This window comes from Stenella coeruleoalba, assembly GCF_951394435.1.
Source record: "Stenella coeruleoalba genome assembly, chromosome: 16".
Taxonomy (NCBI): Eukaryota; Metazoa; Chordata; class Mammalia; order Artiodactyla; family Delphinidae; genus Stenella; species Stenella coeruleoalba.
Genome location: NC_137162.1, coordinates 49711462 through 49738044, shown reverse-complemented (window position 1 = coordinate 49738044; position 26583 = coordinate 49711462). Strand labels below are relative to the sequence as shown.

At 37.8% G+C, this 26583-nt stretch overlaps 1 long non-coding RNA gene across 7 annotated transcripts in view; it reads left to right on the top strand.

Annotated features, from left to right (window-relative positions):
• LOC307175353 overlaps positions 1-26583 on the top strand; it is a 638943-nt gene that overhangs the window by 504415 nt on the left and 107945 nt on the right. For 5 of the 7 annotated variants that reach the window (XR_013824319.1, XR_013824320.1, XR_013824322.1 and 2 more), the window contains 2 exons: positions 6825-6928; positions 9604-9754. This is a non-coding gene — a long non-coding RNA (uncharacterized lncRNA). The remainder of the gene's footprint in view (positions 1-6824; positions 6929-9603; positions 9755-26583) is intronic. The other 2 variants (XR_013824321.1, XR_013824323.1) reach the window with 1 other exon arrangement.

The window sequence follows — 26583 nt, the reverse complement described above, 5'->3', positions numbered from 1 at the left end:
GCTTCTTCCAAAATGTCACTTATCTGTTGGTATTTGTTTTCTTTTTAAGTGGGGTATAACATACATACAGTAATGTTCACACATCTTCATTGTATAGCTCAGTGAATTATTGCATATGTGCACACTCAGGTAATTATCACTCAGATTAAGATATTGGGTGGGGCATTTCAACATCCCAAGAAAGCTTCTTTGTGCCCCTTCCCAGCCAATCCTCCCCACCTCCAAGAGGTAACTACTGGTTGATCACCATGAATTTATTTTGCCTGTTTTTGAATTTGATATAAATGGGTTCATATGATACGGGTGGGTTTTTGTTTGGTAACTGTTTTCTTTATCTCAACTTTGGTCTGTGAGATCCATCCTGGACAATGTGTACCTGTAGCTCTTTTAATCCCTATGAAGTCTTCCATTATAGACAATGGTATTTGAAGGATGGATACAAGTTGCTGCCACATGGACAGTTGGGAGAAGACATACATTTAAGCATGGTATATTTGCAGGGTGGCTGTAGCTACAGTATAGGGATTTGGGGGTTCATATAGGAGACTGCACTGAAAAGATTGGAGCTACATTGGGAAGGATGTAAAATGTACCTCAAGATGCTTGAACTCTGTGTTGGGTGATCATCCCCCAACATCTTCAGAGGTCAACAGGAGGTGTGGTATGAGCAGATCTAAGTGTTGCACCCATTATTCTGATGTAAACATGACTGGTGCATGGTGGCAAGTAGAATTCAGCATCAGGAAACTAGAGGACAGGCCATCATGGTGACCCAGCTGGCTTGATTCAAGGTCAAGGGAAGGAGAGAAGTGGAATAATCAGAGTGAGATTAACATGTTCAGAAGTGGACAAGAGGAGAGGGAGGAGTGAAACACTGAGTTGTAGCATGTAAGGCAGAAGCGGCAGAGGAAACGAGAAGTTAGCGCCCACTTTTGACGTTTATTTGAAACTGGGATGTGGGAGTGTGTGAGAGCATCCAGGCTCTGCTGAGACCCCTCCTGTCCTCCCCCCACCCCCACCCCCATTAGACCTACCCTGACCCACTAGCTTAGCAGCACAGCCCTTAAGGGGAGATGGATGCAAATGCCTCGAGGAATTATGCACATTTAATTTACATCTGGATCTGAATTCCCATGCCCACTCTTCTGTCATTTTGCCATTTCAAAGAATAACATACCAGGGCTTTTTATTCCAGCCCTGTGGTGGTGCCCTTTTTTGAGAGAATAAATCCCAAGTAGTGTTGCCAAAAGCCAGTGACATTTGCCGTGTTTGAAAAGGCATTATTTTGAAGAATGATTATTGATTCTTTTTCACATTTCACATCATTCCTTTGATGCTGCCTTTGGCCCTAGTGAGCAACCCTCAGCTGCATTCCTGGCTCCCTGACACAGCAGTTCGCCTGAAGAGCATGGCGTGTTCTTCCAAGCAGTGCTCACCCTGAGCCTAACCACCGGAAAAGTCACTGTTTCTCTGATTATTTCATCACATAGAGGAGCTTCTCCAAGCCTTGGCAGGGTTGTTGAAAATATGCAGAGATGCTTATAAATGAGCACAGGTAATGATGGTGTGTCTGGAGGGAGGGATGAGAGGTACCAGGGCACCTCATTAGAATGAGTAATAGCAACTTTGGGATTCTGTCATTGCTGTGGGCCTGCTGTTTCCATGTTTGGAAAGAGAGGGTAACAAGGGAGTAACAGACCAGGAGAATGTGATAAATAAGCCACTGAAATTGCTCACAACGTATTGACTCCCAAGGAATAAATATTGAAAAGAACCATTGGGTGTGGATGATGTCCCTGGAACAGAAGACCCTGATTTCTGGATTTCAGAATCAGGAAGTCACTCACCCATACATCTTAGTAATCTCGACATCACTCAGGAGTGTTAGAAGTGAAACCTCTCATTCAATTGCAGTGATGGTTTTGTGGGCCTAATAGGAGCAGTAAAAAAAAATAAAGAATGAGGCTTCAAGTTATGGTATAGACTCTGCATATTTGAAATATGTTGTTTATTCTCTATTACATATGTCCCTTGATACTATGTTGCCTTTAGGGTGTTGTCAAGGAGAAGGGACAGGACACTGCATGTCAATGAATTTCTAGGATTAGGAAAGAACTTTTTATCAAATACTGATTTAATTCCTCCATGGGAAGGTAATGCTAACACCCCAATTATATCAGAATATATCTAAATATATATTGTGTAAATAAATAAATTATATATATAAATAAAATTAAATGTAGTTGAGCACTTACCTCTTGGAAGGTAAAGCCTTAAATTGTCAATAAAATGTTTAGTATAATGCATAGAACAAGGTAATTATTTTTCTATCTTTTCCTTTAGACCAACTCTCTACCATGGGTATGAATGCTTCTGTTTTAGACCTGAAAATCCAAACCTGTACTCTAATGACTATTCTACCAGCATTAGGATTTTTAAGTAGAGAGTCTATGAAATCTCTTTGGCATTGAATGGTTGAAACGTGTCCATAAAGGATGGACAACCCTACGGCACTCCATCTTCTGCCTTCCCTGAATATATCCTTATGCCAACACCATCATGGACCCTGATATAGCTTCAGAAATGGAGACTCTCCTTACAGAAATTTATCCATCCAACTAAGAACCTACAATGGAGTGTGCTATCTCTATATGGCCGAGGTACCTGGGCAAGACGATGGTAAAAGAACAAGACCTGTAATTTAGATAGCTTCTCTCAGATAATATATGTGTTTTCTCCTTTAAAAAGCTGTATCTTCCCATTTCTAGTGTTTAACATTAGAACAAAATGCTTCCATTTATATTTTTGTTTCAGCCTTAACACTGCCTTTTCATGGATGCTTATACGTTACGATTTACAGTTAATACAGTAGTTCTCAAGTGTTACTGTACATTGTAAGCACATGGGAAATTGGTTTAAAGTGCCAGTTGTCCAAGCTTAGTTCCAAACTTACTCAAGCAGACTCTTTAGATGTGTTAAAAACAACAACAACAATAATAATTCTGACTTTGATGACCACTGTTGGCTTAATCAACCTGAACTTTTCTTTAAAATTTACCCTAACTTCAATTTTGGAGTCAGATACATCCTATGACTGGACTAGAATCTGGTTATCTAAGTTTGTGCCACTTCTGAGAATTGTTAAGTCCTTTGTCTGCCTGCAACATGATCAGTGAGTTCATTTTCTTTATAATTTTTGGATTATTAGAGGTATGGCTTTCTGGTCTACTTCTCAGTGAAAGGGTTGACTATTGCACATGTCATGCCTTGTGTGCACTGGGGGAGAAATAATGAGCATGCACATAGTGACTCTGTGGTCCCCGATGTCCATGACAGGGGCATGAAGTCAAGGAGCAAAATGCCAGAAACTAGGAAGTGTCTCAAACTAGTAATTGATCATATTTAAGAAATAGTTATCAGAATTCCATAGCATGCCAAAGTCAAAAACTCCAGAGATATCACTTCAGCAAGTAGAACAGACATGTGCCCGTGATAAATCCTGTCCTATATTAGACACACCCATGCAGATGTTTCCACTTCTTGGATGACTTAAAGATCTCAAGAACCTTCTGAAAAATGTGTGACTTTCTTTCCTTTGAAAAGAATATATGAGTTGGGGTAATGTTAACTGCTGTAATAAATACTAACAAAATTTCAGTGCCTTGAGACAACAGAAATAAAACGTCTGGCCCCTGAAACAGTACAATATGGATAGTCCTGGTCAACAGGTGACTTTTCTTTGGGCAATAATTATGAGAATCACGCTCCTTACAACTTGTGGTTTCACCATCCCTTTGACCTCAGGCTCCTCGGGAAACAGCTGAGGGAAGGGGAAATAGAGGATGAAGACAGCATACCCACTTCCTAAATGTTTCTGCCCCAAAGTAACAAGCAGCACATCTGCTCATTTATCTTTGGCAAGACTTGGTCACATGGCCTCATCTAGATTCAAGAGGTCAGGCAACTGGGGCCGGTGGCCCTTGGGCCCTCCCGCAGCCCTGGAAAGAGCAGGCTGCCCAGAGGAGGTGGCTTGGCCGCTGGCAGTTTTGCAGATTAGTGAGGGAATGAGAAGAGCAAACAGCCATCTCTTCCCTGTGCCAAAGTGAGCTCGCTTTCCTGCTGGGGCTTTTGAGAATCTCAAAGCAGTCTTGCAAGCCAAGTATTTTGGAGTTCATTGGCATCACAACTTGAGTTCCAGCCGTGATGTAACTGTAGCTGTGTCCTAGCAGTGTGACTTTGGGTATTTAAACTGGCCAAAGACAACTTCATACCTGTCTAATGTAACAGAAAAGGTCAGAAAACATTAAGCGGTAGAAGAGTAGCATATATTAAGCAAGATGAACGTCTCAGGAAGCAGTTGTAGAAGCCCTAGTTCTGCAGATGTATCTAATGACTTTAAGGATCTTTGGATAAAACTAAAGGAGTATCATGATAAAGAAGTACAAGGTTTACAAGTAAAAGCAACCAAACTGAAAAAGGAACGAATTTTAGGACACGGGTTCGATCCCTGGTTGGGGAACTAACATTCCACATGCCACGGGGCAACTAAGCTTGTGAACTGCAACTAGTGAGCCCACGCACCACAACTAGAGAGCCTGCGTGCTGCAACTACAGAGCTCAAGTGCTCTGGAGCCCACACACCTCAACTACTGAGCCCTTGCACCACAACTAGAGAGCGTGCACACCACAACTACTGAGCCTGCACACCACAACGAAGAGCTCATGTGCCACAACTAAGACCTGATGCAGCCAAAAATAATAAAAATTTAAAAAAAAAAGAGAGCAGGCAACTATAATCCCTGATTGAGCATCCACTTTCCAGCATCAACTCTATTGCAAAGCTGAAATTTTTATTCTTTCTTGGGTAGTTTCAAATGTTAAGACTCGCCTCAATATGAAATTCCCTTTTATATGCATGTAATGTATTTGTTCTCAGTAATGATGGAAAGATAGCCAAGAAGGTCTTTCTCCTAAACCATCTCTGTCTGAACGAACCCAGCCTTGTCTTAGTAGCCATTTAGCCACTGTCTTCTCTCAGATGTACTACTTGAAATTTTATTATAAAATGAATTCACTTAAAAACAGCTGCCCCAATTAAGATTTAATTTTTCTTTATTTTTAATTTTTTAATTGAAGTATAGTTGATTTACAATATTATATTAGTTTCAAGTGTTCAGCATAGTGATTCAGTATTCTTACAGATCATACTCCATTAAGTTATTAAAAAATAATAGCTATAATTCTCTATGCCATACAGTATGTCCTTGTTGCTTATCTATTTTATACATAGTAGTTTGTATCTCTTAATTCCATCCCCCTATGTTGCCCCTCTTCCCTTCCCTCTCACCACTGGTAACTACTAGTTTGTTTTCTATATCTGTGAGTTTGTTTCTGTTTTGCTATATATGTTTGTTTGTTTTAATTTTTAGATGCCACATATAAGTGATATCATAAAGTATTTGTCTTTCTCTGTCTGATTTATTTCACCAAGCATATTGTTCTCTAGGTCCATCTATATTGCTGCAGATGGCAGAATTTCATTCTTTTTTATGGCTGAGTAATATTTCATATATGCCATGTCTTCTTTATCTGTTCATCCGTTGATGGATACTTGGGTTGCTTCCATATCTTTGCTATTGTAAATAGTGCTGCTGTGAACATTGGTGTGCATGTATCTTTCCGAATTAGAGTTTTCATCTTTTCCAGATGTATGCCCAGGAGTGGGATTGCTTGATCATATAGTAACTCTATTTTTAGTTTTCTTAAGGAACCTCCATACTGTTTTCCATAGTGGCTGCACCAGTTTACATTCCCATCAACAGTGTAGGAAAGTTCCTTTTAGTCCACACCCTCTCCAACATTTGTTATTTGTACATTTTTTGATGATAGCCATCCTGACAGGTGTGAAGTGATATCTCACTGTTGTTTTGATTCACATTTCTCTAATAATTAGCAATGTTGAGCATCTTTTCATGTGTCTGTTAGCTATCTATATGTCTTCTTTGGAAAAATGCCTGTTTAGGTCTTCTGTCTATTTTTTGATGGAGTTGTGTGGGTTTTTTTGTTTTTGTTTTGATGTTGCGTTGTATGAGCTGTTTATATATTTTTGGATATTAACCCCTTGTCAGTCATATCATTTGCAAACATTTTCTCCCAGTCTATAGGTTGTCTCTTTGTTTTGTCAATAGTCTCCTTTGCAGTGCAAAAGCTTTTAAGTTTAATTAGGTCCCATTTATTTATTTTTGCTTTTATTTCTTTTGCCTTAGGGGACAGATCCAAAAAAATAATGCTGTGGTTTATGTCAAAGAGTGTTCTGCCTATGTTGTCTTCTGGGAGGATTATGGTTTCAGGTCTTACACTTAGGTCTTTAATCCATTTTGAGTTTATTTTTGTATATAGTGTGAGGAAATGTTCTAACTTCCTTCTTTTACATGTAGCTGTCCAATTTTCCCAGCACCACTTATTGAAGAGACTGTCTTTTCTCTGTTGTATATTCTTGCCTCCTTTGTTGTAGATTAATTGACCATACATACGTGGTTTATTTCTGGGCTCTCTATTTTATTCCATTGATCTATTTGTCTGTTTTTGTGCCAGTACTATAGTGTTTTGATTACTGTAGCTTCGTAGTATAGTCTTAAGTCTGGGCGGGTGATACCTTCAGCTTTGTTCTTTTTTTCTCAAGATTGTTTTTATCTACAAAGTTCTCCAGAAGTTGTATTCTAAAGGGGCGAGTGCTCCTTCTGGTACAAAATAATTTTCTACAGTGTGTAATTAGAAAGAAAAAGTTATTAAACAGATTTTTTTAAAATGATTTTGTTTTGCAGATGTAAAGGACAGACTGCATCTGAAATGGATATGTTGGAGAGACTGGCATGTAAGGAGCTAGATATTCATGTATCCTACCAGTCTGTGTAGACTGTTGGGTGTGGTGAGTGCTACGTGTTTTATACTTAGATGTGAAGTCCATTTGTATGCCCAGACCAGATGTTACCAGAACATTCTCTTTCCTAATGCTGGCTAGTGACTAGAATGTTGCTTAGGTGATAATTATAAGAGCCCCTGCTGAGCCCTCCCAGAAGGAGAGACACCGTACATTGTTTTAAACAGTATAATTGAGGATGGGAGTTTGGCTGTATTTGGGAAGCCAGAAGCTCTCGTGGGAGAAGCTGTGTAGTGCTACAACTTGATGAGGACTGCTTCTCAGGCTGAGCTTGGAGAGGCAGCAGATGGTCTGCCTGTGCTATATCAGGGTCAGTTACACTCTCAATCAGCTTTCAGAAAGAACTGAGCTGCCATTGATGTTAACTCTGCTATGATATCAGCTGCCTGAGCTGAGTTTTAATGATACATGCAAGGCATTTATCATGGAAATAGATTTCTACTCCACATCACTCTTAATAGTAGTGAGCTTTGAGCACTGGGAATTTTTGAGTACTTACCCTGTGCACTATAATAGGTATTTGTGGGTACAACACAACCTGATTTATATCTTACTGTAACCTTATGTGGAAGTACTATATTATCTCCATGTCACAGAAGGGGAAATGCTGAGGCTTAGAGATATTTAGTTTCTTGCTCACAGTCACAGGATAATTAAATAGCAAATCTGTGTTTCCATCGCAAACCTGTCCAGCTCAAAAGCCTGAGCACCAGCCTCAAGATGAAACAGCTTTGGCTTCTCCTACAAGCTTCCTCACTTATTCACCCAGTTCATAAATATTTATTGAACCGGTACTGGGCTAGATGCTCAGAATAGAGCAGTAAATCAAAAAGACATGGTCTCTCTCAATATGAAAAATACATGTTAATAGGGATGACTACAATTAAGTGAAAATTACATAAGTAACCATTTAAATGCATTTGTGACAAGGGCTATGATGAAAAGTGCAGGGTGCTCTAAAAGGATCGGGGAGGAGAATATGGTATCAGAGGTGTCCCTGAGGAGGAAGCACTTAAGCTGGGAGCTAAACCTAGGTAGACAGCCTCAAAACAAGGGCAGAGAGCCTACCATGCAGAGGAGTAATGTGGGTACAGGCCCAGAGAGAGGAAATGGCTGGTGGAGAATCAGAAACCAGAAGAGGGAAGGCCAATGTCGCTGGATCAAACAGAGCCCGGCAGAGTGATGAGAGAGGAACTTGAGGAAGCAAGCAGGGCTGCGCTCAGGGAGAGCCTAGACTCCACAAAAGTGGTAGAGAAAAGCACGGAACAGTTCCCTGACTATGCCTACTGTCATATTCTGGAAGGCTGAAAGTTGCTGAGGGTTCTGGTTTGCTTTTTAAAATAACTTTAAAAACATAATCATTGACAGTGCATTAACTCTTTGTGACAAGGCATTTTACATAGGACTAGTCTGTTTTATCCTTCCTTATAGAAGTTCATGCAGAATCAAGTGCTCAAAACGTCATCAATAATTGGGAAATCAATTAAGGCAGATTTTCCAGAATAGTGAGTTAAGAAACATAATTTGTAGTTTATTAAATAGACTGCATATATGAGCTATGCCACTTGGGATGATCAAATTACAAATAATTGGAATATAATTAAATACCTTAAAAATTAAAACTATAGTAATGTAGTTTACTTTTCTCTGAGGCTTCCGGTCAAATATAGCATCTTACTGGGTAGTCCATTGCATTATCTCCTTCAGCTTCTCCCAACTTCCCCCCAAAACCACAACTGATGGCATGAGAAAACAAAACCTATCAAATAAATGAAACATTTACCTGAAATTAAAAACACAAATTTCTGGAAATCCTGAAATCTGAAAACCCTCCAGTTAATAATTGTTCATTGAACACCTACTAGGTACTGTCTTAAGCACTTCACGTATTAAGTGCTTTCTATGCTTTATAATCTTTCCAACAACCGTGCCAGCTAGGACTTTTAAATTTAAATTTTAAATGAAGTTAAATGCTGATAATTTAAGTAACTTGTCGAAGATCACACAGCCCATCAGGGATGGACCTGGACTCTGGAGCCTGTGCCTTTAACCACAAAGCCTCATGGCTTCTCCCCTTGAGAGACCCAAGGTGTCAGTGAAGATCCCCTAAACAGAGGCACCAAAGACTTTTTTTTTTGCCCCACTTGCTAATCTCACCTATTCTTAGTGAGTACTGTTGTCACTGATCCCTAAACAAATGCTAACTTATTCTCTGGAGAGTCAGAGTTGTACACGTGTGAGCACCAACTATTGCTAACCGGCCTTTCCCTTTCCTTTCCTCCATCCTGCCATTTCTGGAAAGAGCTGGCTCACCCTCTTCTCCGAAGGGTTGCAGGCCAAATGTGGCCTGCAAGCTTCCCAGCTGAGACTCAAGCACTACCCCACCAAGTGGCCTCGTTTCATATATAACATTTCTCTGTGCTGAGTCCAGATGCTGGGTAAATCCCATGTGTTCTCATAACACTGGGTCACCTTTTCTGCAGAGAATGGAACAGAGTATGTGGGGCTGAGTCCTGACTGGTCTCATCCAGTAGGTGAGGCAAGCTGGAGGATGCCAGGATGTTTCAGGTGTTGAGAGAAAGCTGGGCAGACAGAACACAAGATGGTTCCAGAGCGGAGATATCTTACTTAGGTGTATTCACGTCACAGGTGTTTTCCCGTAGGTATGCAAACGATCCTGCAAGGCGGGCCAGTTGAGGAAGAGAAGTGCAGTGTACCCCTGAGCTCTGGTCTGTGTCTTGTGCCCCAGCCCACACCTGAGATTCTGTAATGGCTGCACCGTTTCCTGACCTGGTCAGCATTAACACCTGGGAAGTAAGTCAGATGAGTGCATGAACCATCATAATATAATGTTGTCTCTGTTACATGAGGGACATTCAGAGATGCAGAATTCAAATGAAAAAGTATTAACTCTCTGTGGGTAACTCCAGAAAACTTCCGCAAAGGAAAGTATTGATATTAGAGGAGAGAGGACTTTTTGTGGTCAGACTGATGGGAGAAGGCAGACACGGGGGAGAGAAAATGTTTTATAGACGTGAAAGGATATAACTTAGGGAGTTGAACAGACATGGTATTGTTGATATAAATTAATCTGTTGGTACAGGTAGTGTGAGATATTTTGTGGTGAGCCTTCCTTGTGGTCACTGCATATGTTCCTTGGATGGCAAAGAGACATGGTTTCTTAAGAGCACACAGGAGGCATGGACGTATATACACTACCAAATGTAAAATAGATAACTAGGGGGAAGCAGCTGCATAGCACAGGGACATCAGCTCGGTGCTTTGTGACCACCTACAGGGGTGGGATAGGGAGGGTGGGAGGGAGGGAGATGCAAGAGGGAAGAGATATGGGGACATATGTATATGTATAACTGATTCACTTTGTTATAAAGCAGAAACTGACACACCATTGTAAAGCAATTTATACTCTATAATAAAGATGTTAAAAAAAAAAAAAGAACACACAGGAGATCCTGAACCGCCAAAAAACTCGGGGTGTGGTCCTTTCCCCAGTATCCGCTCAGAGCCTATTCCCTTCCCAGTCTCACGTGGTAGAAAACCAGGGATTATAAAGTCCAGAGATTATTAGCCTATGACCATGCTCATTCTTTAACAAGAAACAAAATTAACTTGCTAGCATTCTTGTCAAGGATATATTCTTTCTAACTTGGGTTAATAGCATTCTCAGCCCCTTGGATGTGGTCACCTCAGTCTCCTTCACACCTCACCCAACGAGCTGCATTCTCGCCAAGGTTATCTGTGACTGCCTCATTGCTAAATCCAGGGATTCCTGTCAACCCTTATGGTACTGTGTGCTCTGCAGCCTTTGTCACTCTTAACACTTTCCATCTTTCTTTGAAATGATCCTGGCATTTTCCCTCCTTTGCCGTTCACGGCACTCTATCTCCAGGCTTTGTGGCAGATGCCTATCTGTTTGCATTTCTAGCACCCTTTTTTTTTTTTTCCTCCTGAGAATAGTCCCTCCTTCTCCAAACCCCATCAACACAGTTGCAGTGGGAGCGGTGTGGCTCTAGCCCAAGTGGGCTGGTCCAGTGGTGGGAATCTGACCCAAGTGGGACCCATCATCATTCTTTGTATTGGAGAGAGAGCACAGGCACTGGGGGAAGCAGTTCTGGGGTGGCTTTGATAAATAGTCTCTCATTAGATATCTGAATTCCCAGATACAAATGGCAGGAACTGATGGCAGTAGAGAAATGGGCCCTTAATGATGCAATGAAAGATAGAGCAGATGCAGAGAGAGGAGAGACTGAGAAAAATAACTGCTGATGTTTGATACTTGGGCTTGCTCCTCATTGTGAGCCCTTGGTTTCTTATTCCCAGAGCTAGCAAAGGAGGGACAAGGGCGCTTTGAGTCGGGGCAGCATGGACAATGGGAAAAGCCTAGTGTCACTGCAGTGATGTCACCTAAGGATTTGTGGAGGAAATCCTTGAAGGTAATTCGAGGTACTCTTTGCAGAAAAGGTAGAACGAACCCAAGGCAAATAGAAACAGCAGATGTCCTCCACAGAGGAGCCTTGCTCAGATCTTTTCTTTTTTTGTAATATTAATCAATATGTTTATTGAGAGCCTAATCAAGAAGAAAACTTTTAATGAAGCTTTAGAACATTTGCAGACATATAAAATTAAGCTAATTAATATTCAGTTAAGACAATAAATATTTTAAAGAGACTCATCCTTGTTGAGGACTGGCTCACCATTCAAAATGAAAGATGATTTATCACTCAGGTTCTATTTGAGTATTTCCATAAAATAAGACCATTCAAGTGATTTGTTCCACATTTTAAGTTGATTGATTTATACTTGTAGCCATAAAACAGCACTACGCCCTAAAGTTGGACTAAACCTACCATGTAACGTAATTGTAAATCAGTGGCTCAAACTCCCAACGCAGTCCAGTCAGCTGTGCCAAGAGATGACCTACTTAGCTTGCATGATACTTTTAATAACTTTTGTATTCGAATTCCTTTAGTGTGCTTTTACTCTCTAGTTGCTTCTAGAACCTACTACACCCTACTGTGATTACACTAGTTTCCTTCAATCAGTTGAGTTACCAGTCTATCCTCTGAAGGCTTTTTTTTTTTAGCTTTTGTAGAAATTGTAAAATATTGGCATAAGTGAATAGATTGGGGCTCATACATGTTATGCAAATTATACATGGCCACATAGGAAATGAGAGGTGGAAGAAATGTCAAATTGAAACTGCTTTCCGCAATGCCTGCACTCTCTCCAATGCAACAAGGATTTTCCAACACCTTTATTTTTCTTCATTGTTTTCTTTTCCTTTCTCCTCCTTCTTTGTCCTCTTCTTCCTCCTCTTCCTTTTTCTCCTTCTCCCCCTCTTTTTCTTCTTGACAGAATAATTTTTTTAAAAATAAACTCTTATCCAGAGATTTAACATATAAGCAGATCTTCTCTGATAGAAATGAGAGTTGAAGATAAAGCCTCACTGTCTTCTCTGGCAAGTTCTTGGTCTTGATTAGTAGAAAAAACCACGTGGGTTGCTTTCTAATCAATTGATCAATTTCTAATCAATCAATAGCATCTCTCTTGTATTCTGACCATCAAGTGACACACTGTAAAACACTGAAATATATAAATATCCAACACAAAATATAATCAAATGTCTTTACCAAATTGATAGGCAAGAAATGAGGTAGCAGTTACATTTTCAATTTCCATCTTCCTAATTATCAGTATGAGAGAATGTAGTTTATTCTCAACATTTATACATTTTATCTTTAAATTATCCATTTTTGTCATTTACTTATGCTTCTGTTGGTTTCTTTGCCTTTTATCTTTTGGTGCAAAGGAGCACATTAAAGAGTGTAGCCATGAATGCTTTATGTATTATATATGTTGCAAATCATTTTCCTTGAGCCATGATGTCTTTTAACCTTATTTATAGAATGTTTTAAACTCAATTGAATAAAGAGAGAGAGGTCATAGTTGAAGGGGTAGAAATATCACTGCTTTTGTGTCCAAGGAAGATCTGGATTTAAATCCTGACTCCTGCCTTCACTGTCTAACCTTTTGGAAGTAGTCTAACTCTCTTTGAGACTTTATTTCTCTTAAACAAAGAAGGTCAATATTATCTGACTAGTGTAGTTTTGAGAGGATTAAATGAGATAACACAACCAAAAGCACTGTGCAGTTATCAAAGTGCCATTCAAATTTAAGTGGCCCATTGTGACTACACACATGCTCTTTGATAGCACTTGGTGTGTTCCTCTGCCTGAAATAGACATAACCGCTGTCTTTGCTACAAGCAAAATATTCCACATTTAAAACATGGATGATCTTAAGCACTAAACCTCAGGTCATTGTTTGCAGTCTTGTCTTTTTCCATAACTGAAAGCATATATACAGATTGAGGGGCTTGCTTAACTTCTTCCCTTTTGTTGAAATAAGAATAGCCTTTTGTGTGAAATGACCCACTCATTTAATGAACTCTGTTCTTCAGTCTAAAATGCACTTTGTATCAGTCTATTTGTCTGTTTGTTGCCAAAAATCCATTCCTCTTATCTCCTCTGCTCTGTATTTCAGAGGATTATATTTTTCAAGCTTCCTTGCCTGCTGGCTTTGTTTACCACATCTTCTGTAATTAAAAAACAAAACAAAACTTCATTTGGAATACATACAATCTATTTTGTCAAATTTGTAGCCTCTAGTTTCTTTTTTTAAATATTCATTAGGAAAGATTTTACCTTATATAAGAATATGAAAATATTCTCTATGTTTTATAGTATATTTTATAGCACTGAAAAGTTATGTTATCTATCTAGAATCTGTTTCTATGTATGGTGTGAGATATTTATATTTTGATCCCAAGTGAATAGTGGTGGGTTGTCCCAATACCATTTTTTGAATAACCGAATAATCTATTCCTTTCTCACCTATTTGAAAAGCCACTTTCTGCATATATTAAATTGGCATATATACATTGACTGTCTTGTTCTGTTTCAATGGCCTATTCATCTATTTTTATGCATTTTTGCACCTTTTCTGTTACCAACAAATTCAGATTTCTTCTTTTTGAGGCTCTGAAGCACGTTAAGTGATACTAAAAACTTGTTCCATCATCAAGTTCCACCATCAAACCTTTGGCACTGCTACTACTGTGGTATTAATACTCTAGTTTAGTTACTACATAACTTTATAGTAACTCCTAATATCTGAGAGAATATGTGTGCCCTTACCCACTTCAGATTTGGCCAGAGAGAAGAATGAAAATCATTCCACATACAAGCAGCTGATTTTCACAGAACCTGCCCGGTTAGATTCTATGCCTTTTCCACCGCTGTGTATTAGAGCAAATAAAATATTTTTATTCCCAGATCACTGGCCCATGGTGATTTACAAACAAACCTGATGGAGAGGAATGGGAATCATCTGGAAATACCGAACTTTGAGCCAGATAAGCATGGGTTATCTCCTCCTATAGGGGGAAGGATAAAATGAATATTTCATGATGAGAAGGGTAAGGTGTTTCAGATAAAACACTGTGCATTCATCAATGTCCTTTTCTTACTTTTCCTGGGTTCAAAGCTACCCTGCATTTTCCACTCTTCTTTGCACCTTGTTGTGACTGATGAGCTATTTTCCAGCCAAAAAAATGTGAGCAGAAATGATAGATCACACTCGATAATCAACATTCTCATTTTGGATTTTATGTGAACAAGAAATTAACTTCTATCAGGTTTGAGCCATGAAACATTTTAGGGTTTGTTATGGTAGCTAGCACTCAGGTATGATTTTCACTTTAGTTTTTTTGATTAGGATTTGGTTTATTTCTAGGATTTGAAGAGCGAGGCATTTGATTAGTTATAGACTTAACTAAATATATACTGTCTCTCCTTCATTCTCTCTTTTTTTTCTGGACCCCAGTTGCATGTATGTTGGTCCTTATCAGTCTGTCTACCACTGGGTCTCAATCTGTCTTTCATATGCTTAATTGCTGTGTTGCCTTTGGGTTATTTCTTGAAATCAATCTTTTCTTTCACTATTTCTCTGTCCAGTTATGTCGATTCTGTGTTTTAACCTATTCACTGAGTTTTTAATTTAAATGAGTATAATTTTTAATTTTCAGAATGTGTTTGATTTGGTTCATTTTTCACATACTTATGTTCTTCATAAATAGCATCTTCTTTTACATATTTTAGATTCTCTTTTATTTCTTTAAACATTTTCAGTAAAAGTCTCATGTTCTGTATCTAATTTTTCCTCTGTCTAAACTCCTTGGAAATTTAATTCTGTTGATTGTTGTTTCAGCTTACTTTAGCTTTTAATGACTTCTTTCTGTGCATGAGCTCATTTTCACCAGGTATTTATTAGTGACAAAGTTGAGAAGGCTGTCTTCTTTTTTCTCCTGAAAAGGATGTCAAGAACCTGGAACCTCTTTAAATTAACATCCAGAATTGGTACTTTCTGGAACATTCAAATAAATTTAATCCCCTTACCTGTGTATGGGCAAGACTGAAATTATGACTTTTTGCTTTTGGTTAGAGCAATCAAAGTTTTGTGTTACCTTTCTTTGAAAACATGTATCTTTACCTGACAGTATAACCTTCTGAGGGATTTATATGATGGATTCAATCTAACTCCCGCCTATATTCACCTAAGACCCTTTCTCCTAAAGATCTTGAGGTTGTGAAGAGCCAAACCTGGTTTTATTATAACTGGAAAATGCCCTTAGTACAGCCAGGTCTTCAGTTGTAGCTTGTGATCCCAATTACTAGATGTCAGACTATAAAGATTTCTCTAACATTCTTGAAAATTCAGCTAGGCAAGTAAAGTAATCTTTATTGAATTTTATCTGCTATTTCCAGGTCGTTTTAAATGAGAGGATTTTCATAAAATATAATCAACAACGTTTCTAGACACAGTTTATGTTTTCTCTTTATTAAGCTTTATTTCATTAAGTTACAATGGATTTTTTTTCCTTTACCCTGAGTTTTGTTAGATTGATCTTTTTCTGTTGTCCTCATGGATTGGACTTTCTACTTCACACATCTGTTCTACTAGTTATTACATTAACTTGTAAGCAGACACATTTGTCAAAACTGGATTGCTAACCATAGCCCAACCCTAGAGTCCCATAGAACAGGCAAAAACTCTAGTAGGATTTGAATTCTCTCTCTCTGTCTTTTTCTTTTTTTAAAATTTTGTAATCTGTCAGTTTTATTCTTTGGTCTTATAGCTTTGAAATGGGTATTTTTTTTACATTCTTTTCTTTTATATATTCTTTTCCATTATGGTTTATCGCAGGATACCCTGTGCTATATGGTAGGACCTTGTTGTTTAGCCATCCTATATATAATAGTTTGCATCTGCCCATCCCACACTCCCAGTCCTTCCCCCGCCCCCCAGCCACAAGTCTGTTCTCTATGTGTGTGAGTCTGTTTCTGTTTTGTAAGTAGGTTCATTTGTGCCATATTTTAGATTCTACATAGAAGGGTTATCATATGGTATTTGTCTTTCTCTTTCTGACTTACTTCACTTAGTATGATAATCTCTAGTTGCATCCATGTTGCTGCAAATGGTATTATTTCATTCTTTTTTATGGCTGAGCAGTATTCCATTGTACTGTATATATGTACCACATCTTCTTTATCCATTCATCTGTTGATGGACATTTAGGTTGTTTCCATGTTTTGGCTATTGTGAATAGTGCTGCTATGAACATAGAGGTACATGTATCTTTTTGAGTTATAGTGTATGCCCAGGAGTGGGATTGCTGGATCATATGGTAATTCTATTTTTAGTTTTCTGAAGAACCTCCACACTGTTTTCCATAGGATTTGAATTCTTCTCTTCCTCTTGGACCCTAATTTTTTGGAACTAGAACACTTATTTATTTATTTATTTATTTATTTATTTATTTATTTATTTATTTATTGCGGTACACGGGCCTCTCACTGTTGTGGCCTCTCCCGTTGCGGAGCACAGGCTCCGGACACGCAGGCTCAGCGGCCATGGCTCACAGACCTAGCCGCTCCACGACATGTGGGATCTTCCCGGACTGGGGCACGAACCTGTGTCCCCTGCATCGGCAGGTGGACTCTCAACCACTGCGCCACCAGGGAAGCCCTAGAACACTTATTTAACAGCTGGATTAGGTTCCATAGCATTATTACCTATGACTATTTAAAGTTAACTACTTTTGTCATTATGTATCCTCCACATACTAAGATTCATTTCTCAGTTTGCAAGGATATGTTAGTGAATACATTTTGTGAAAAAAGAAGTGTAAGTAAAATATAGCTTTTTTCCATTGATGTCTAAAAAGTCTATTTTTTCTCATAGTTAGATCAAAGTTTTGATAGGGATAGGGTTTTTTTAGTTCAAAAATCCTTCATTCTTATTTGCTACTTTCTAGAATTCAGCGTTTGAGATGAGAAGTTGGATGTCAGTCGGAATCTTAAAAGGATATTGGCGACTGTAGATCTAACCTCCATGTCTTCTGCTTAGTATCTTTCAACTCTTACTGCTTTGAAATTTTAAACTGTACATTGGGATCATTCTTCAGCTTTATCTTCCCAATCACAAAAATAATCTTTATCCATGACAATTTTGCTATCCAACCTTTGTGTTATTATTGTATTTTTAACCTTAGTAATCATGTTTTTAATTTAAAGAAACAATTACTTTCTATTTTTCAGAGCATCCTTTCATTCTATGAAAATATGAATACAAGACAGTTAAAAAATCTTCCTGTATTCAGTGCTAACTCTGATTCCGCTAGTGTAAGTTATCCTGTTTGTTGATTTTGATTTCTCCCTTTCATAGTGTTAAATTTTTTTAATTATTTTTTTCCTCCAATGTCTGATGATTTTTTTCCTTGCTCATTTCCATATATTAATACACTTATAGATTTAGCTGTGATCATGGTTCATGAAAATTTCCTTGGCACATATGACAGTAGTGATTGCCACAATGATGAGTGCTGAGACCAGCTCTGTCCAGTGGACAGGAAGGTAAAAGTAGGCAGGCTGTACCTTAAAGGTGCAGAAAGAACCTATGTGGACAATGTAAGTGGCCCTGTCCCCCATCGGGGGGACAAAAGTCTGAAGTCACCCCTTTATAGACCCTTTGGCTGAATTCCCACAGTCAGTAAAAAGTGGCCCTGCAGATTTTATCCAGTTGGAAAATATAACAGACAGCAGGCCTGAAAGCAGGGACCTGCAGTAACTATTTTGTAATCCTTTAATTACACATTAAAATAAGCCCACACTCTGTTCTAGCTCCTTTGCTCTTGCTCTCTGTGACCTTGTTTTTGAGGGTCTCTTTTGGACAAACTTAATTTTTCAGAGGTTCTCTCATCTGTTTCATAAGTTTCAAGGTTCCTCAGACATATTAGGTATGGTGATCAATATTATTGTATTAGCTTAATATTGTCCAGAAATACTCTATATTTCTTTGCTTTTGAAGGCATTTTTAATATTATAGCATTACCTTTTTTCCCCTACATCAGAGAAATTTTGTCATTTTCATGAGATTTTGAGAGAAAGAAGAGGGAAATTTTTATGCTCAGTGAGTCATTTAAATAAGAGTTCAGATTCTCTTTTTTCCTTTCATTTTTTTTAATTTCAGAAAGTTCACCATCAACAGTCTGGGTAGACTTCTTTAATAAAAATTTTCAGTGTGAAGCCTCAATCCTCAACTCAGTAAAATTTCTCTTTTTTTTCTTTATTTATTGCTTATTCATCTATTCTATAGTCCTTTTCTTGAATGTGTGTGTCTTTCTCCATAAATACTCTTGTGTTCATAGATTCTGTCCTTGAACTTGCATTTATCTCCTTATCCTTTTCTGTTGGGCTCCACTTGATATTTCACAAACTTGATTTTTTAATCCACCCTTTGTCTTCCACAATTTGTTTGTCTTTCCACAGTTTTCTGGGCTTCCACAGAATATCACTGTTTCTGATATTCCCAACCTTCATTGACTTTACACTTTTTGATAATCTAATTTTTCATCTTAAAACAATATTTTCTCATTGTTCATTTACTTCTTTTCACACATTTATTTTAATCTCAGATCTTGATAAGTATATGAAGTAAACTATTTCCTGAAGGTATTTTTTAGAATACCTTCAGAACCTTAGAATACCTCTTCTTAGAATAATCTGTCTTAGAAGGAAACATCTATTCTTATTCCTCAGTTAAAAAAAAAAAAATATATATATATATATATATATATATATATTTTTTTTTTTTTTTCTGTTTACTCTCATTAAAGAGGGAGCTCCATGTCTGTCTAATATTGGGAATCAAGATGGGCATGGTTAGAGACCATGAAGAGCACTGTTCAGATTTCTAGGGCTGGATGAGTGAGAAGAACATGTTTACATTTGCTGACTTTTCTTTTTTGCATGGATGTATAGTGGTCCAAGCACAAGAGGTAAATGTACCTGCACACTCTGAAGGTACAGAAGGCCTTTTCTCTGGCTTTCTTTTTCTCTGGATTTCTTTTTTTCTCTCTCTCTCTTGTTTTTATCTTTGCTTTTTTTATGATAGCTTAGAGATATCTGATTAGTATATGCATTTTTTAAGGAGAAGGTCATCCCTCATTTGCAGCCAGTTAGAGCAGGACCTCCTCCCTTCTTTAGAGCAATGTTCACAAGAACAGGTCTGCTGTGCTGGTTACCACTCGCCCTTGTAGGGCTGCGTTTGAACTGAGCCAGTTATGCAATGGCCGAAGGTTGCCTTCAGGTCCTGCTTCTTGAAATTTGGAATTGATGTTGAGGATTTGCTGGAGGAAGTCCACCCACTCCTAAGCACAGCCGGCTCTGTTGGAGACCGTTGGCCCTTCCTTTTATCCAGAGCTTTTATGCTCTAGTTCACAGAGCCTTTGAATTTTTCTTTTGCCTTTGGGTGCCATGTTTCCTTAGTTTCATGCGGTGATACATGTTTCTACCAATTTTATATTTCATTATTCATTTTAGTGGGGTTGTTAGAGAGGCAAGTTAAATGTGTGGTTTTAAATTGCCATTTGAACTGAAAGTCCTACTGATTTTGTGTTCAGCCATTTCAGACCTGCTCTTTTTTTATGCTCTAACATGGATGTTAATTCTGTTTTTTGGTTGTGTAGATGCCTTGTAACTCCTTCTGTGATCATCCACCTCTCTGTAAAGCTCATCTTTTTCATTCCTTATTGCATTCTGTTGAATTTCCATCTCTATCTTTCATTGGCTTAAGGTTTTCTACTCTTGTTTCACTGAGGATATGTCTTTTTCTATTTTATTGAAGATGCCAAGATATTTTGGGCATTGTATCCTCAACCAGTGTTTTCCTTATCCTTCCCAGAACTTTGCTATACCTCAGAATCTTTTGACTGTGCTCTTCTTATTTTAAGCTATGGTATATTATTATGTGCCATATAATTTATCTTTCATGATGAGACAATTTTGAAGGAGAAAGAGGGTACCTAGATGTTAAATAATATCATTTAAAATATCTCTGAATTAATAGACATTGGTTTTATTATATTGGATACCTATACCATAGTTCTGATGCAGAAATCCTAAACATAATATTAGTGAATCAAATTCAATGATATATTAAAAAGATAATCTATCATGACCTAATAAGGCTTATCTGGATCTGTAATGCTGAGTTAACATTTGAAAATCAATAATGTTACTGACACACAAAAAGAAAGGAGAAAAACCATGTGATCACTATGACATGTAGAAAAAGCATTTGGTGAAATTCTATAACCATTTATGTTTAAAAAATAAATAGCAAACTAGTATGAGTACTTCTAAAATATCTACAGTAAACATCATATTTATTTTTGAAATACTGAGTTTTCTTTGTAAGTTAAAAAATGAAACGAAGGTCTCATCACTTTTGTTCAACTCTGTATTGGATATCCTAGCCAGTGCAATCCAGTCAAAGTACTAAGTTTAATAGTGGATTCCATCACTTCTTAGCAATTTTTGACTTCTTGTTCCCATGCAGCAAGAAAAAGTACTATGGCCCCATAGTAAAAAGTAAATTTTGATAAAAAATTAAGCTACAGGCTTGTCATCAGCTTTTGTAAGAGGTGGAATTTCAGCACTTTTTTTTTTTTAATGAAATTTGCTCTTACTTTTGTTGTTCACTACTGCCAAAGGGCTTACTGCAAAAAAAAAAAAATTTTTTTTAAAGCATTGCAAAAACAATAAAGTAAATGCATACTTTCAGATTTATAACATATAATAAATAAAATCACAGTAGCAACAGCCGTCAGAGAATTACCTTGTATTCCCTTCACTCTATGACAGGGCTGCTTATGTTTTATTCTCTACATGTATTTCATGTACATCTAATCTATAATTTACTACATTTTCTTCTAAATCTTCTGACTGGCAGCCCAGCAATTTCACGTGTCGGACAGAAAGAGTCACAATGAACTTGTGCACTAAGCAGCTAGCTGGGAAAGCAGCATCAAATCCTGAGAGAGAAACAATTAGCTGAACCTGGCCACTCCTCTCTGAGCACGTTTTGTTGTATTAACAAACTTCTCACAGGAATCATTGAAAGGGAGGGTTTACTTAAATTGAACTGGGAGGAGTTAGGAAGGGCGGGATGTCCTCCTTCCTGGCCATCTTGCAGATTTCTCATTTTAACAAGGAGTTAAAATACCTTTGTCCATTACTTTATACTGGTTGCTATGGAGATTACAACATACAATCTTAAATTTTCAAATTCTACCTGGAATTTATATAGTATTACTTCATGTGCAATATACAAGCTCTGCAACCATGTAGGCTCTTTAATCTTTTCACCTCCTTTTCCATATAGTTGTTATATGTATTGCATCCACTTACACAAGTAAGATAATTTACATTTTTTATGTATTTTTTTGCAGCATATATATTTGTAAAGAAGCTAAGAGAAAAAAATAATCTTTTATGTTTACCATTTCAAATGCTTTTCATTTATTTCTGAAGAGCCTAGTTTTCACTCATGCTGAAAAATTTCCTGTGAACATTTCTTGTGCTACAAAGTCTGGTGACAATGAATTACTCTATTTTTCCTTTAACTACAAGTGTTTTTATTTTCCCTTCATTTATTAAGCTATCTGCTGCTTACAGAATTCTGGGTTGACTGATGTCATTTTTCTTAGTCTTTTGTTTGTTTATTTGTTTTTTTGCGGTACGCGGGCCTCTCACTGTTGTGGCCTCTCCCATTGCAGAGCACAGGCTCCGGACGCGCAGGCTCAGCGGCCATGGCTCACGGGCCCAGCCGCTCCGCGGCATGTGGGATCCTCCTGGACCGGGGCACGAACCCGTGTCCCCTGCATCGGCAGGCGGACTCTCAACCACTGCGCCACCAGGGAAGCCCTTTCTTATTCTTTTTAAAGATGTTATTCACCATCTTTTGACCTCCCCTGTTTCTAAGCAGAAGTCTGTTGTCATCCAAATTATTATTTCCCTGTATGTAACGTGTTGATATTCACTGGTTGCTTTCAAACTTTTTCTCTTTGTACTGTGTTTTAGCAATTTGATTATGATGTGCCTAGGTGTGGTTCTCCTCAAATGTATCATGTTTGGTGTTTACTGAGCTGCTCAAATCTGTATATTTGTTTTTGAACAAATTTGGGAAGTTTTTGACATTAATTCTTTAAATATTTTTCTCCCTCTTCTCTCTCCCTCTCTTCTGAACCTTTTGAAATTTTCCTCAGGATTCCCAGACTGTTTAACTTATTTTGATACTTTTCTTTCTTGTCTTTAGAGTCTATGATTTATATTAATCCATCTTTGCATTCACTGATTCTTTCCTTTTCATCGCTACACTTATTAAACCCATCTGTTGAAAAATTTACTTCACATATTGAATTTTTCAGGTCTCGATGGTCCAACTTCTTAAATTTTTTTATTATCTGTTTCTTTGCTGACATTTATTATCTTTTCAATTTAAGTGTGTTGTCTGTGTATTTTACTTTATTTCAGTGTGCATACTTGTAATAGACTTTTTAATGTCCTTATCTGATATTGCTAGCATCTATATCATCTCAAGATTGGCATCTGTTCCATATCTTTCTTCTTGTTTTTCATATGCCAAGTAACTTTGGATTGCATCTTGGATCATAACATTTTGAATGTTATGTTGTGAGGATTCTGGATTCTCATATTTCCCCAGAGGTTGTTGATTTTTTTAAGCAGGGAATTGACTTGTTAGACTCAAATCCAGCTGATCATCTGTGGTGAGCAGTGGTCCAAATGCCAGTTCAGTTCTTTGAGCTCAAGTTCAAGCTACTTTCAGTTTACCTCACATATATGTGATTTAGAAGTCAGTCATAAACTTTCACAGAGTTTACATATAGAATTAGTGTTCCATAACTGTACTTCTCTTTTGATCTTTCATTTCTAGTGTTTCTCTCTCTTTTTCTGCTCATCCTTGTAGTGCCAGGGTTCTCTCCACTGAATAAGAAAACTAGTGGATTTTCTATCAAAGTTGTAGTTGCCTGGAGCAATTGTGATCATCGTAACTATGGCTGCCCTGGATGTAAAATGTAAGAGAGAGAGAGTAGAAAGGAGGGAAGGAGGGGAAAGAAGGAAGGAAGGAAGAAAGGAAGAAAGAAAAGTAGAAAGAGGGAACGACAGAAAGAGAAGGAAAGCAAAAGATAGCACAGGGAAAAAAAGGTGGGGAGGAACTCACTCCCCACTAGACACTGTGTCTAAATTTTGACTCCCCTCTAAATATTATCTGCTTTTGATGACATGATACTATACGTAGAGAATCCTAAAGATGCTACCAGAAAACTACTAGAGCTAATCAATGAATTTGGTAAAGTAGCAGGATACAAAATTAATGCACAGAAATCTCTGGCACTCCTATACACTAAGGATGAAAAATCTGAAAGTGAAATCAAGAAAACACTCCCATTTACCATTGAAACAAAAAGAATAAAATATGTAGGAATAAACCTACCTAAGGAGACAAAAGACCTGTATGCAGAAAATTATAAGACACTGATGAAAGAAATTAAAAACGATACAAATAGATGGAGAGATATACCATGTTCTTGGATTGGAAGAATCAACATTGTGAAAATGACTCTACTACCCAAAGCAATCTACAGATTCAATGCAATCTCTATCAAACTACCGCTGGCATTTTTCACAGAACTAGAACAAAAAATTTCACAATTTATATGGAAACACAAAAGACCCCGAATAGCCAAAGCAATCTTGAGAAAGAAAAACGGAGCTGGAGGAATCAGGCTCCCTGACTTCAGAGTATACTACAAAGCTACAGTAATCAAGACAGTATGGTACTGGCACAAAAACAGAAATATAGATCAATAGAACAGGATAGAAAACCCAGAGATAAACCCACGCACATATGGTCACCTTATCTTTGATAAAGGAGGCAAGAATATACAGTGTAGAAAAGACAGCCTCTTCAATAAGTGGTGCTGGGAACACAGGACAGCTACATGTTAAAGAATGAAATTAGAACACTCCCTAACACACAAAAATAAATTCAAAATGGATTAAAGACCTAAATGTAAGGCCAGACACCATCAAACTCTTAGAGGGAAACGTAGGCAAAACACTCCATGACATAAATCACAGCAAGACTCACCTCCTAGAGAAATGGAAATAAAAACAAAAGTAAACAAATGGGACCTAATGAAACTTAAAGCTTTTGCACAGCAAAGGAAACCATAAACCAGATGAAAAGACAGCCCTCAGAATGGGAGAAAATATTTGCAAATGAAGCAACTGACAAAGGATTAATCTCCAAAATTTATAAGCAGCTCATGCAGCTCGATACCAAAAAAACCAACAACCCAATCCAAAAATGGGCAGAAGACCTAAATAGTCATTTCTCCAAAGAAGATATACAGACTGCCAACAAACACATGAAAGAACGCTCAACCTCATTAATCATTAGAGAAATGCAAATCAAAACTACAATGAGATATCATTTAACACTGGTCAGAATGGCCATCATTAAAAAATCTACAAACAATAAATGCTGGAGAGGGTGTGGAGAAAAGGGAACACTCTTGCACTGCTGGTGGAGAACACTATGGAGGTTCCTTAAAGAACTAAAAATAGAACTACCATACGACCTAGCAATTCCACTAGTGGGCATATACCCTGAGAAAACCATAATTCAAAAAGAGACATGTACCAGAATGTTCATTGCAGCTCTATTTACAATAGCCAGGACATGGAAGCAACCTAAGTGTCCATCAACAGATGAATGGATAAAGAAGATGTGGCACATATATACAATGGAATATTACTCAGCCATAAAAAGGAATGAAACTGAGTTATTTGTAGTGAGGTGGATGGACCTAGAGACTGTCATACAGAATGAAGTAAGTCAGAAAGAGAAAAACAAATACCATATGCTAACACATATATATGGAATCTAAAAAAAAAAAAAAAAAGGACAATGGTCAGAAGAACCTAGGGGCAAGACAGGAATAAAGATGCAGACCTACTAGAGAATGGACTTGAGGATACGGGGAGGGGGAAGGGTAAGCTGGGACAAAGTGAGAGAGTGGCATTGACATATATACACTACCAGACATAAAATAGATAGCTAGTTGGAAGCAGCCGCATAGCACAGGGAGATCAGCTTGGTGCTTTGTGACCACCTAGAGGGGTGGGATAGGGAGGGTGGGAGGGTGGGAGTTGCAAGAGGGAAGAGATATGGGGACATATGTATATGTATAACTGATTCACTTTGTTATAAAGCAGAAACTGACACACCATTGTAAAGCAATTATACTCTAATAAAGATGTTTAAAAAATTAAATTAAATTAAATTAATAAATATTATCTGCTTTTGTTTAGTCTCCAAAGCCCTCAGAATAGATACTTTGGGTTTTTGTTCTCTTGTTTTGATTTTAAGTTAATTCAGCTTTCATAGCTATCATTTTGGGGTGAATTAGTTTATCAGGAAGTCACTCCTCCTTACTAATGCCATTCCCAGTAAACTGTCACAGCACACGGGCAAAAATGCACACAATCTTCATGGCATAAGTGGTTAGTTGATATTGGATTTCTTACCAATCCCAGGAGGTGGGGCTTACCCAAATTTAAGATTACTTGGGAAAAACATTTTCTGCTCCCAACTATTTTACATGCATGTGTGTGAATTTGTGTGTAATAGGATATTGAAATTAAAGTTTTAACTAGGAAACCAAAGTGCTAAAGATGTTGCTTGTAAAGTAAATTATACCAGACTAAAAGGCAGGATTTCATAATAAGTGACTGGTAACTGATTTCATGACTCATGGTCACTTTAAACAGTGAATCCTGAAACAAATCTAAGCTATAAAAGATTGAGAGAATGGAGACAAAAATAAGATACCATAATGAAATTTCTTTGGCAAGAACTGACATGTTACCTGATTTACCTGGTTCCCACCAAGGTGGGGTAGATGGGTGAGGATGCTACTTCCTTCACTTCATCTCACAGAGGACTTGAGATATGGGGGAGACTGGAAAGGGGACTGAATTCTGTGATGGTATATGGAGGGCAGGCAACATAAGCTGGCAAACTGCTCTACTTGTAGAGAAGAAGGCAAGTTGCTGCTGCTTCTGGGAATTCCCTTCTGTTGGCAGTTCAAATAGGGATGAGCATTTTCTGGGAACCACATGCATACTCTGTGG